This window comes from Cricetulus griseus, chromosome 5 (assembly GCF_003668045.3).
Source record: "Cricetulus griseus strain 17A/GY chromosome 5, alternate assembly CriGri-PICRH-1.0, whole genome shotgun sequence".
Classification (NCBI taxonomy): Eukaryota; Metazoa; Chordata; class Mammalia; order Rodentia; family Cricetidae; genus Cricetulus; species Cricetulus griseus.
The window spans coordinates 140,086,668-140,099,247 of record NC_048598.1 but is presented as its reverse complement, the minus strand read 5'-3'; the positions used below and the strand labels follow the sequence as shown (position 1 = coordinate 140,099,247).

The following is a 12,580-nucleotide window of genomic DNA, read 5'->3' as shown; positions in this document are numbered from 1 at the left end:
GAAGAACTGTAATTATTTAAGTACAAGGCAATATATGTTTTCAGGCTAAAAATTATTCCCAGTCTAAATTAATCTTAAATATTATGGAATAAACTATAAACTATCATCACAGTACATACTTTAATGGGTAAAATTTAATTTACTGGTAATGCTAATTTTTAGCCCAATTTAGTTTCTGTAAACCTTGTTTAGCTTTTATTAAATGAGTTAAATTACTGTTTAAAATTGAATAGATTCTGCCTGTCACCAGTCCTAATTTTCCATAATTCCATTTTATTTTCTCCTATCCTCAGAAAGACTAGACTTGGTTAGTCACTGAATGTGGCCAAGACTTATATTTAAGGTCAGATAAACCATATGATAAATATTCTTTGTTAAAAGAGCAGCCAAAATATGACCAAAATTTTACCATAGCATGTTTCAAATTTTCTTGGGCCTCATTATCAGAAGAGAAACAATAAGGACAAGCTGGCAAGCAGGATCAATGTGCATAATATGTGCATGTATGTGGTTACAGGTCTTCTGCCTGCTTCCTTTACACCCATAAATCATCATACCTCTGTCTACACAGTGCACTCTATACAGTGTCAAGACCACAGTAGACTTACTCATTAACAGTGTACATAGAGAGCTGTGGGTAATTCAACAATCTATTGTGTGTAGATAAGCTTTTTCTTTATCATTTAGCACACATTATTTCATTGTAGTTCCCACTTGTACATAAAGTTAAGATAATCCTGTAAAAGGGGAAATTAAACAGCTAACAATAATGAATACTGTGTCAGATTTCAAATGAAAGAAGTTATAAGTAATGAATGACAAAATGATATTTACTTCTTCCAGTATAAATTTTAATCTGTCAATAATACTTGTTTGCCCTTGTGTAAATGTGATTTATCATTTGAAAGCATATTCACATCATTAGTTACCAGCACATGATTATGTTTGAGTGGTGACATTTCAGATTGGGCCGATATTTTCAATATTTGAATACAATGATTATGGATAACAGCATAAGAAGCAATCACTGTCTGATTAATAAAATTTGAGTGGATATTGATATAAATGTGCACTGTTGTAGCTGACTGGTTGAAAACTCAGTTGAAAACTGAGTTTTAGATAAAGAGGATCTTCTGACCTTTACAATTAGTAATCAGAATTACCTATGTTGTTATAAGATCTAAACAGTGGGGATGCAGTTTTTAATTTTTTATTTATTTTTTACAAAATTATAATTTCACATGTCAATCCCTTCTCCCTCTCTCACCCTACCCCCTACCCCCACCAGCCTTCCCCCTCCCCCCTCTACTTCCCATGGAGGGTAGGGCCCTCCACTGGGGCTCCCCAAATTCCACAAGATCAGCCTGGGCTGGCCCTAGGCCCTCCACCATCTGTGCAAGCCAAGAGAGCATCTCAAAAGTCCCTTCTTACACCAGGGGAAAACACTGATCCACTACCAGAGGCCCCAGAGGGGGCCGAGGCCTCCTTTTTGACTTCCAATTTCAGGGGTTTAGTTGAGTCCTGTGACAGCCTCCCATACATCAGTCTGGGGTCCATGTATTCCCCCTTGTTCAGGTCAACTGTCTCTGTGGGATAAACCAGCCTGGTCTCGACCCCCTTGGTCTTCATTTCTCTCTCTTTGCCACTGGGTTCCAGAGATCAGTTCAGTGTATAGTAGTGGGTGTCTGCCTCTGCTTACATCAGCCACTGAATGAAGGCTCTAGGATGGCATATAAAGTAATCATCAGTCTCATTATAGGGGAAGGGCATTTAGGGTAACCTCTCCACCATTGCCTTATTAGTTGGTGTCATCCTTGTAGATCTACGGAAATCTCCCTAGTGCCAGATCTCTCCTCCGACCTATAATGGCTCCCTCATCCTGCTCTCCACTATTCTTCCCCCAACTCAACCTTTCTGCTCCTCCATTTCCTCCTCTCCCCTCCTCTTCTCCTCCTGACATTCTGCCAGTTCCCTCTCCACTACCCTTATGTTCAGGTCAGGAGAGCCTGGCCCTTCCCATTCTCCAGGGACCATGCATTTTTCTCTTAGATTCCTTATTGTTTCCTAGTTCCTTTGGTGAAAAATGTTGTAGGCTGGTAATCCTTTGCTTTACGTCTAAAATTCAAATATGACTGAGTACATACCATTTTTGCCTTTTTGTGACTGGGTTACCTCACTCAGGATGGTTTCTTCTAGTTCCATCCATTTGCCTACGAATTTCAAGATTCCGTTGCTTTTTTTTCTGCTAAGTAGTACTCCATCATGTAAATGGACTAAATTTTTTTCTGTCCATTCTTCAGTTGAGGGGCATCTAGGTTGCTTCCAGGTGCTGTCTATTACAAACAATGCTGCTATGAACATGGTTGAACATATGTCCTTGTTATATGACCGTGTGTTATTTAGGTATATGCCCAAGAAAGGAATTGCTGGATCTTGATGGAGACTGAATCCCATTTCCTGAACAAATGCAATACTGATTTCCAGAGTGGTCTTACAAATTTGCACTCTCACCAGCAATGGAGGAGTGTTCCGTTTCTCTACAACCTCTCCAGCATAAACTGTCATTGGTGTTTTTGATTTTAGCCATTCTGACAGGAGTAAGATGGTATCTCAGAGTTGTTTTGATTTGCATTTCCCTGATGGCTAAGGATGTTGAACACTTTCTTATGTGCCTTTCAGCCATTTTAGATTCCTCTATTGAGATATGTCTATTTAGTTCTGTACCCCACTTTTTAATTGGAGTATTTGGTGTTTTGGAGACTAGCTTCTTGAGTTCTTTGTAAATTTTTGAGATCAGTCCTCTGTCAGATGTGGGGTTGGTGAATATCTTTTCCCAATCCATGGGATGTCTTTTGGTCTTGTTGACTGTGTCCTTTGCCTTACAGAACCTTCTCAGTTTCAGGACATCCCATTTATTAACTGTGGATCTCATTGTCTTTGCCACTGGTGTTATGTTCAGGAAGCAGTCTCCTGTACCAATTCCTTCAAGGGTGTATCCTACTTTCTCTTCTAATAAGTTCAGTGTGCTGGGATTATGTTGAGGTCTTTGATCCATTTGGACTAATGTTTTGTGCATGGTGATAGACATGGATCTATCTGCAGTCTTCTATATACCAGCATCCAGTTATGTCGGCAACATTTGCTGAAGATGTTTTCTTTATTCCATTGTATACCTTTGGCTTCTTTGTCCACTATCAGGAGTTCATAGGTATGTAGATTAATATCAGGCCTTTCAACTCTATTCCATTGGTCTATGTGTCTATTTTTGTGCCAATACCAACTGTTTGACTATACTCTATAATAGAGTTTGAAATCAGGGATGGTGATGCTTCCAGAAGTTCTTTTATTGTACACGGTTGTTTTGGCTATCCTGGGTCTTTTTTTTTTTTCAAATAAAGTTGATAATTATTTTTTCAAGGTTTGTGAAGAATTGTGCTGGGATTATGATGGGGGTTGCATTGAATCTGTAGATTGCTTTTGGCAAGACTGCCATTTTTACTATGTTGATCCTACCTATCCAAGAACATGGGCAATCCTTCCATTTTCTGGTATCTTCTTTCTTTCTTTCTTTCTTAAAAAACTCAAAATTCTTATGATACAGGTCATTCACTTTTTTGGTTAGCATTGACCCAATGTATTTTATGTTGTTCATGGCAATTGTAAAAGGTGATGCTTCTCTGATTTCTTTCTCCGCACATATATCATCCATATATAGTAGGGACACTGATTTTTTGAGTTAATCTTGTATCCTGCCACTTTGCTGAAAGTGTTTATCAGCTTCAGGAGTTCCATGGTAGAATTTTTTGGGTTACTTACGTAGACTATCATATCATCTGCAAACAGTGAAAGCTTGACTTCTTCTTTCCAATTTTTTCCCCTTGACTTACTTGTCTTACTGCTCTAGCTAGAACTTCAAGGACAATATTGAAGAGATATGGAGAGAATGGACAGCACTGTTTTGTTCCTGATTTTAGAGTAATAGCTTTCAGTTTCTCTCCATTTAGTTTTATGTTAGCTGTTGGCTTACTCTATATTGTTTATATTAAATTCAGTTATGTTCCTATTATTCCTGATCAATCCAGGACCTTTATTATGAAGGAATGTTTTATTTTGTCAAAGGCTTTTTCAGCATCTAGCGATATGATCATGTGGTTTTTCTTCTTCAGTTGGTTTATATGGTGGATTACATTGATATATTTTCGAATGTTGAACCAACCCTGCATCCCAGGGATGTAGCCTACTTGATCACGGTGGATGATTTTTTTGATATGGTTCTGGGAAAACCAACTCTTTGTTACATGGATTCTTTGAATTGTTTTCTTGTTTCAACTTTATTGATTTCTGCCCTCAGCTGATTATTTCCTGTCATCTACTAGTCTGGAGTGAAATGGCATCCATTTGTTCTAGAGCTTTCAGCTGTGATGTCAACTCTTGGTGTGACTATTCTCTAGTTTCTTCATGTGATCACTTAGAGCTATGAATTTTCCTCTTTGTACTGCTGTCACAGTGTCTCATACATTTGGGAATGTTGTGTCTTATTTTTCATTGAATTCTAGGAAGTCTTTAATTCAGTTCTTTATTCCTTCCTTGACCCAGGAATGGTACAGTTGCGTATTGTTCAATTTACATGAGTTGGTAAGTTTTCTGCAATTTGTGTTGTTTTTGAATTCTAACTTTAAAGCATGGTGGTCTGATAAGATACAGGGGGTTATTTCAATTTTTTTGTACTTTATGAGTTTTGCTATGTTGCTGAGTATGTGGTCAATTTTTGAGAAGGTTCCATGTGATGCTGACAAGAAGGTATATTCTTTTGTGTTTGGATGGAAAGTTCTATAGATGTGTCTTAATCCCAATTGGGTCATAACTTCTTTAGTTCCTTTGTCTCTTTATTAAGTTTCTGTCTGGTGGTCCTGTCCAGTGGTGAGAGTGGGGTGTTGAAGTCTCCCTTTATAAATGTTTGAGGTCTTATTTGTGATTTGAGTTTTAATAATGTTTCTTTTATGAATTTTGGTGCCTTTGTATTTGGGGCATAGATGTTTAGAATTGAGACTTCTTCCTAATGGATTCTTCCTGTGATGAATATGAAATGACATTCTTCTTCTCTTTTGATTGATTTTAGTTTGAAGTCTAACTTGTTAGATACTAGGTGTCCCATATTTCCCATATTCCCATATTTTGTGATAAGGATTTGTTGGACTTAAGATTTTCTTTGCTTGATGAATTTATTTCCTATAGTTTATCGTCAGCATCTGAGATTCTGTCTTCCATCTCCATCATTCTGTTGGTCATGCTTGCATCTGTGGTTCCTGATCGTTTATCCAGCTTTTGTCTTCCAGCATTCCTTCAGATTGTGATTTCTTTATTGTCTCTATTTCAGTTTTCAGGTCCTGAATTGTTTCCTTCAGCTGTTAAATTGCATTTTCTTGGCTTTGCTTGATTTCTTGCTTCTTTTGGTTTGTCTTTTCTTCCATTTCTCTGAAGGATTTTCTGATTTCCTCTCTTAGGGTCTCTATCATCTGCATGAAGTTGTTTCTAAGATTGCTCTCTTCTGCTTCATCTGTGTTGGGATGTTCATGTCTTGCTGATGTAGACTCCCTAGACTCTAGTGGTGTCATATTGGTTTTCCTGTTGGGATGTGATCTTATATGGTGGTCTTCCCATTGCTTCTTCCAGTTGGTGCACGTGGTGTCTTTCTTTCCTTATGTGTATGGGTCTAGGGTTCTCTTCTTCTGGTGGGTGCAATTGGCTCTGATACTCTGATGGGTCTCAAGCTCAAGGTGGGTACAGGCAGGTCTCTGGCACTTGTTCTCCAGGTGGGTGAGAGTGGAACTAGGGCACAGATGTCAGCAGACTCTGGGTTGCTTGGTCCTCAGGGGCCGATTCAATCTGTCTCTGAACTGCATGGGGGGCAGGAATAGCCTAGTGATCTCAGCAGAGTCAGGGTCAAGTGGTTTTCAGGGGCCAATCAATCTGCTTAAATCCACATCCAACTAGTCTTCCTTTGTAGATATCCCATAACGCAGCCTTCATTGTGACTTTTCATAAACGATTCTTTTGGGAAAACATTCTTTCATGCCCTAATATCCTCCATAGTCCTCAAATATTGCTGCTTAAGACTTTCCAGCTCCATTATTCCACCTCTCTTCTTCATTTGCACATATACTCTACTATCTGCACTCTTTTAACATGATTTTTTCTTCCAAGAGGTCCTATTCTAGTTTCTAGGATTCCACTTGCTTCTAGATTAAATACAGAAAAAAATTATGGTAAGATTGTCATATGAGAGAGACCATACAATTAATATTCAACATCTTGGGTGAATTACAAATTGAGATAGTATCACATCCTGCAGCTTCATTCTTATCAGTTTCACTTTGATAAAAAAAGATCAATGAAAGGAGACTTGATAATTTCTTTAAAAATCTTTCAGCGTTTTCTTTATCTGCTCTACTTTTGAGGGACATCTAGGTTATTTCCAATTTCTAGTTATTGTGCATAGAGCAGCAATCAACATTATTGAGCAAATGCCTCTCAGATAGAAAATGTGGTACCTTTGCACAATAGATTATTTCTTAGTCATTGAACAATGATATCATAAAATCTGTAGGAAATAGTTGTAACTAGAAAATAAATTCATTTTGAATGAGGTATTCTAGACACTAAAGACAACTATGGAATGTGTTCTCATACATGTGAATATTAGCTGTGAAGTCAATGATAACCAAAGTGTAAGACATAGAATCTCAGAGGTTTGATATAGGGTAAAACACTAAAGAGAACAGATAGATCTCATTAAACAAGGTAAATAGAACAGATAGATATGGATGGAGCCAGGGATGGAATAGGAGGATCAGTGGGAGAGATGGAAAAGAGAAGAGATTGTGGGAGGGAATAAGGGAAGAGACAACTAAAATTAAAAGACATTTGATCGGTATTATGGAATACTAATATAGTAGAAATTTACACACACACACACACACACACACACACACACACACACACATTTTCAAATAAAATCTTCAAATAATTGGGGAGACATAGTCCCAACTTGCCATCTCTTGTCACTTAATGAATGTTTCAGTACTCAGATTGGGTTATATCTAACTGAGTTTTTGGCCAAAGGGTATTGCCAAGAATAAAGGTTTCTCTCCCCACCCAACAGAAAGCCACCATTGCTGAAGGCAAAACCTATATTGTTGTAACTGAAGAAAAGTGGCCTGTGAGGGAAAGAAGTCATGTGACAGGGTTCAAGCAGAGGGTTTTTTTTTTTATTAGGGAGAGGTATCCTAAAAAGGGAGGAAGGGTAGAGGGGAAACTGGCCTCCAGAGACAAGGGCAGCAAGAGAGAAGAGAGAGAAAAGAGGGGGAAGGGAAAAAAGGGGGGGAGAGAGAGGGGAGCAGACAGAGAGAGGGAGAGAAAGAAAGAGAGAGAGGATTAAAGGTGGGCAGGGCCCTTTTAGAAGGGAACATAGTGAATATGTACAGGTGGTGCTCTTAGTAGCTGCAGCTAAGGGCATACCCTGTCAGAACCCTAAAGATAGATGCCTAAATACCAACCTCACAACTCATTGAACATAGATATGTTTAGTCAGTGCCTAAATAAAGCCTTCAGCCCATGTTCCATCATCTGTGGTAAAGTAAGTTACTCTGCATATTGTCAAAGGGAAATGTAAGCACCAAGCCAGCCGCAAACACTTTATTTAAAATGGTGTTCTGATTTGCAAGATATGCTAAAGCAATGGTGGCACAGTTTCTTGGCATTACAAACTAATATCTCATTTGAATAAGGCATAGTCCATGAGATGGAACCAATACTTGACACTATTTTGGAGATCAAGTATCTGAAATTAAAAAGCCCAGGTACCAAAGGTTAAACCAAATAATACTGGTCTGAAAAAGGAAACTAAACATAGTGATAAAATGATAAAATGACTCCTAATGATATTCTACTATACTCACAGATCTGTGCCTTGTTCACCCATCATCAGATAGTCTCCCTCCTACAGCAGAAGGGAACAAAAATAAAGAATGGCAAACACATTATGCAGAATTAGAGACCTTGAAATACAGGGATTTAATGTGGTACCCATCAAAGTGTTCCCTTCAGAGATCAGTGAACTCTTCAGAAGATGGGCAGAAAGAGTGTAAGAGCCAAAAGGGACAGAGTAAACCAAGCAAACAAATCCCTTTAAAAAAAAAAAAACATGAGCATGAAGTCACAGAGGCAGCAAGCACGGGTCCTGAAATGGTCTGGACAAGGTCCTCTGCCTTCCAGTTTAGGTTATTTATAGGATTCCTGAGTATTTGAATGAGTGGGTCTCTGACTCCTATACCATCTCCTGAGCTCTTTTTCTTCTGTTGGTTTGTCTTGTTCAACTTAGATGTGATAGTTTTTGTTTTCATTTTTATATTATTATGTTATTTTTTAAAAAATGAATGAATGAAGCTGGGCGTTGGTGGCACATGCCTTTAATCCCAGCACTCAGGAGGCAGAAGCAGGCAGATCTCTGTGAGATTGAGGCCAGTCTGGTCTCAAGAGCAAGTGTCAGGATAGGCTCCAAAGCTACACAGAGAAACCCTGTCTCAAAAAGCCAAAAAAAAAAAAAATGAATGGATGGATGGATGAGAAGTGAATGAATGAAAACCTAGTCACTAAGGCAAAGTATAACAACTAAACTGTCATTTATACCCGTCAGGAGATAGAAAAATCACTTTTCTCCATGGAGTGACACTGGGTATATAAACCCCTCCATGGCAGGCTACATGTCCAGGAACAAACAGTAAACCTGTAATGGAGTCAAGGGTTTTCTATGTCCTTTTATTGATTTATAGTTTCACATTGTTTTAATTTCTTTTGGGGTAGTAGTATTTTTTTCTTGTTTTGGCATGGAAAATTGTTGCTGTATTGGGTTTTCACCTATTTCTTGAGAAAGTACTTAAAGTTGGGCGGCTAGAGAGGGAAAATTATCTGGAAGGACAAGGGGGAGGAGAAAACAAGATCAAAATAATTTTTCTTTGTCTTTTTCTCTTTTTTTTTTTTGCTGTTTAAAAAGCATCCCAGTATAAATCAGTTAGGGAAGAAGACAGAGACACCCACCTTTTATTGTAGAGAAATGGGAGGGCAAGAGGGCAAGCCTCTTAGGGAGGGGGAATGTCATTTAAGGGTTAAAATATTCTCTGTAGAAAAAAAACTGGAGGTATTTCTCCAGCCTCAGAGGAAGGCACAGATTGAGATTCTTGGCATCGCTCAAGTTTCCTGAGGAGAGGAAAGGCAGCTACTTTTGTCACTCTGGGTCACTTTCTTTCTTGCGTATTTAAGAGTGCTGCAGGGATTGGAAGGCAGAAATCTGCTTATGTGGGTTGGAAGTCAGCAGCTCCAGCAACAGCTCTACTGCAGACTCCTCCATCTCCAGCACCACTGTCTGCAACTGCCGAGGCCCTTTGGGGGAAAAGGCTCTTCCGGGAAGAGATACCTCTCTAGGCCAGTCATCTTCTGAGGGCAATCCAATGAGATCAAAGATCTTGCCCAACTGATCAGCTTCAGAGTCTTCACAGAAGAGAGAATTTTGACAAAACATCTCTGCAAAGATACCGCTAACGCTCCATGCGTCCATGGGTGGTGCGTATGTAGATTGCAGAAGAACTGTTAAGAGCAGACTATCAGAGTGTAACAACCACAGATGGGAGGGCCATCTGGCATCTGTAGATTCCGCGCAAGCCAAAGTCAGCCAGCTTGACTGTCCCATTACTTGTCACCAGAATGTTCTCCAGTTTCAGGTCTCAGTGTACAATGCAAATCCAGGCCACTTAAAATCAGGTCCTTGATGGTCTCACCTGGCAGGCTTGGTGGGGGTGCTTTCCAGGTAGGACCTCAGGTCCTCGTCTATATGCTCGAACACGAGGGTGACCTTGATGTTTCAATCAGTTCTGGAGTTAGCACCGACATCCATTAGCCATACAACATTGGGGTGCTCGAAGGCCTCCAACCTCCTCAGTAAGGCCACCTCGCAGATGGTGCTAATGACCTTCTCCAGCTCCCCATCCATTGGGAACTCTTAACGCCCCCTCTCCCATTTTTTTTCAAAACAGGGTTTCTCTGTATTGTTTTGGAGCCTGTCCTGGAACTTGCTTTGTAGACCAGGCTGGCCTTGAACTCTCAGAGATCCGTCTGTCTCTGCCTCCTGAGGGCTGGGATTAAAGGTGTGTGCCACCACTCACACAATCTTGAGGGCCACAAAGTGGCCACTGTGGCGATCTCGAACCGTATACACCATCGCATAGGCACCGACACCAATTCGGCCACTGGTTCACAGCCAATATCAGAGCAGGGAGATCTCCTCTCGCCAGGCCAAGAGCTGTGGAGGTGGCTGGTTCCTGAGGCGACATACACTTGGCATTGGTCCCGGGCAGTTGGGCAGTACAGGCCAGAACATAGACAACAAACAAAATATTTTTAAATTAAATGAATGTTTTAAATATTAAAAAGTCAATATCTAAGTTAACAAAATCAGAAACAAAAGGGATGAATATTAGAACAGACACCAAGGAAATTCAAAAAATTATAAGGATATACTTTAAACATCTGCTTTCAAAAAAATTGGAAAATGTAAAATAAATGGAGATTTTCTCAATAAGTATTACTTACAAAAGCTAAATCATGATTAGTTCAACAATTTAAATCCACATATATGCCCCAGTGAAATAGAAACAGTCATTAAAAATCTCCTAACAACAACAAAAGAAAAAAAAAAAGAAAGAAAGAAAGAAAAAGGGGGCCAGATGGTTTAAGCACAGAATTTTACAAGACTTTCAAAGGGTTAATGACAATGTGCCTCAAATACTCCACAAAATAGAAACATAAGTATCATTGCCTAATTCATTTGATGAAGTCAGGGTTACTGATACCGCAACCACATAAAGATTAAAAAAAAAAAAGAGAAGTCAGACAAATTTCCCTAATGAACATAAATACAAAATATTAATTAATATATGCAAATACATTACAGCTATTAGGAGATGACATTTACGGGTCTCCTGACCATGAAAAAAGGTGGGTCTCTGATTGCTGTGCCAGCTCTTGGGACTCTTTTCCTCTTGTGTTATGTCCAAAGTCGATATAATAGTTTTGCTTCTTGTTATATTTTATTTTGTCATATTGTTTTGGTTGCTGTCTCTTGGAAGCCTATTCTTTTCACTTGACAGAATTGGAATAGATTCAGAGGCGAGAAGACGTGTAGAGGAACTGGGATAAGTGGAAGGAGGGGAAACTATAATCAGGATATAGTGTATAAAAGGGGAAAAATTAAAATATGCAATAAAAATTACTTTGTGGTAGATTATACAAGATCCCTTCCTCTATAAGACAATTAATTGAATGTTTCCTTACTGAAGATTCCTCCCAAGTTCATCGAATTTGTAGAAGAGCTACCTTTGTGACGTTCAAGTCAGTTTAGAAATACCATTGGCTGGAGGAGATTTTTACTATCCAATAAAAGGTGAAGGGCGTGGCTTCTCATTGTCCTGAGGGGTTATAAAAGAGGTGTGCGGCACTCTACTGCAGCCAGTACAGCTACAACATGGAGGATACTGAGGATCCAGACGATTCTAGTTCAGACACGATTTCTGAAAGCCACTCTGATGATGACTCAACCAGGAGCTCACAGGGTGAACAAGGAAGATGCAGAAGCCAGAAGCAAAGGCCTGGTAATCCAGCCAAAGGCTCCGTTGGTGAAAAATTCCCCAAGATAATGAAGAAAGTACAATCTGTACTTGAAGACAATTCAGAAGGGAATAACAAAGGAAGAAAACGCACCATATTGGTCTTTTACTACCGGACAAATGAAAAAAAGAAAGAAAATCAGAAAAATGAAGAAGAAGAAGAGGTCCCAGAAGAATCTCATACTTCAGATAAGGCCTCATCTCCACCTGGAACATCTCAAGACCCGGAACCCTCCGCACCTTCTCCTTTAAAACGCATGCGGCAGTGGTTTTTTTCGTAGAAACCAAACATTACTCCCTTACATGACAATGTTTGGGAACTGTTGATTGCAATATAATAAAATACCTTGTAAAAATGAAAGAAACATCTTGAAACAATGATTGGCAACTTCTCTGCATTTCACAGCAGGTTTCATTTGGGGCAGGGCCAGGGAAGAAACATTGTAGCTGGCCATCTTTGATGCAACACTGTACAGCTGGCTCAATACCACACAGGTAGATTGTGTCCATCTGCAGATAAAAGTCAGTGATAGTGAACCTCACTACTTTGTTCTTAGTGTTAGGAATGTAGAAGATATAACTAAAATGCTATTTGTCTAATATGCGCACTTATATACAAATTATGCAATTTGAGCATGAATTTTGATAAATGGTTGCAGCTTTCTTGAAATTTTTTCTGCAAGGCAGCACTACTACTTTTACAAAGTGATAGCAACCATAGTTTTGTATGAAATTAACCAATTGGAAGTCCTATAATTGAAAAATCACTGATTTTTTTTAATAAATTAAGATCTTCACATTTTATGTAGAAGAACTTATTGGTTTAATATTAATGCTCAAACACATTTCAATTCATTTTTCAT

At 39.0% G+C, this 12,580-nt stretch overlaps 1 pseudogene; it reads right to left on the bottom strand.

The window, feature by feature from the left end:
• Positions 1 to 9,313: 9,313 nt before the first annotated feature.
• LOC100756101 lies at positions 9,314 to 11,976 on the bottom strand (annotated as a pseudogene).
• Positions 11,977 to 12,580: the final 604 nt, after the last annotated feature.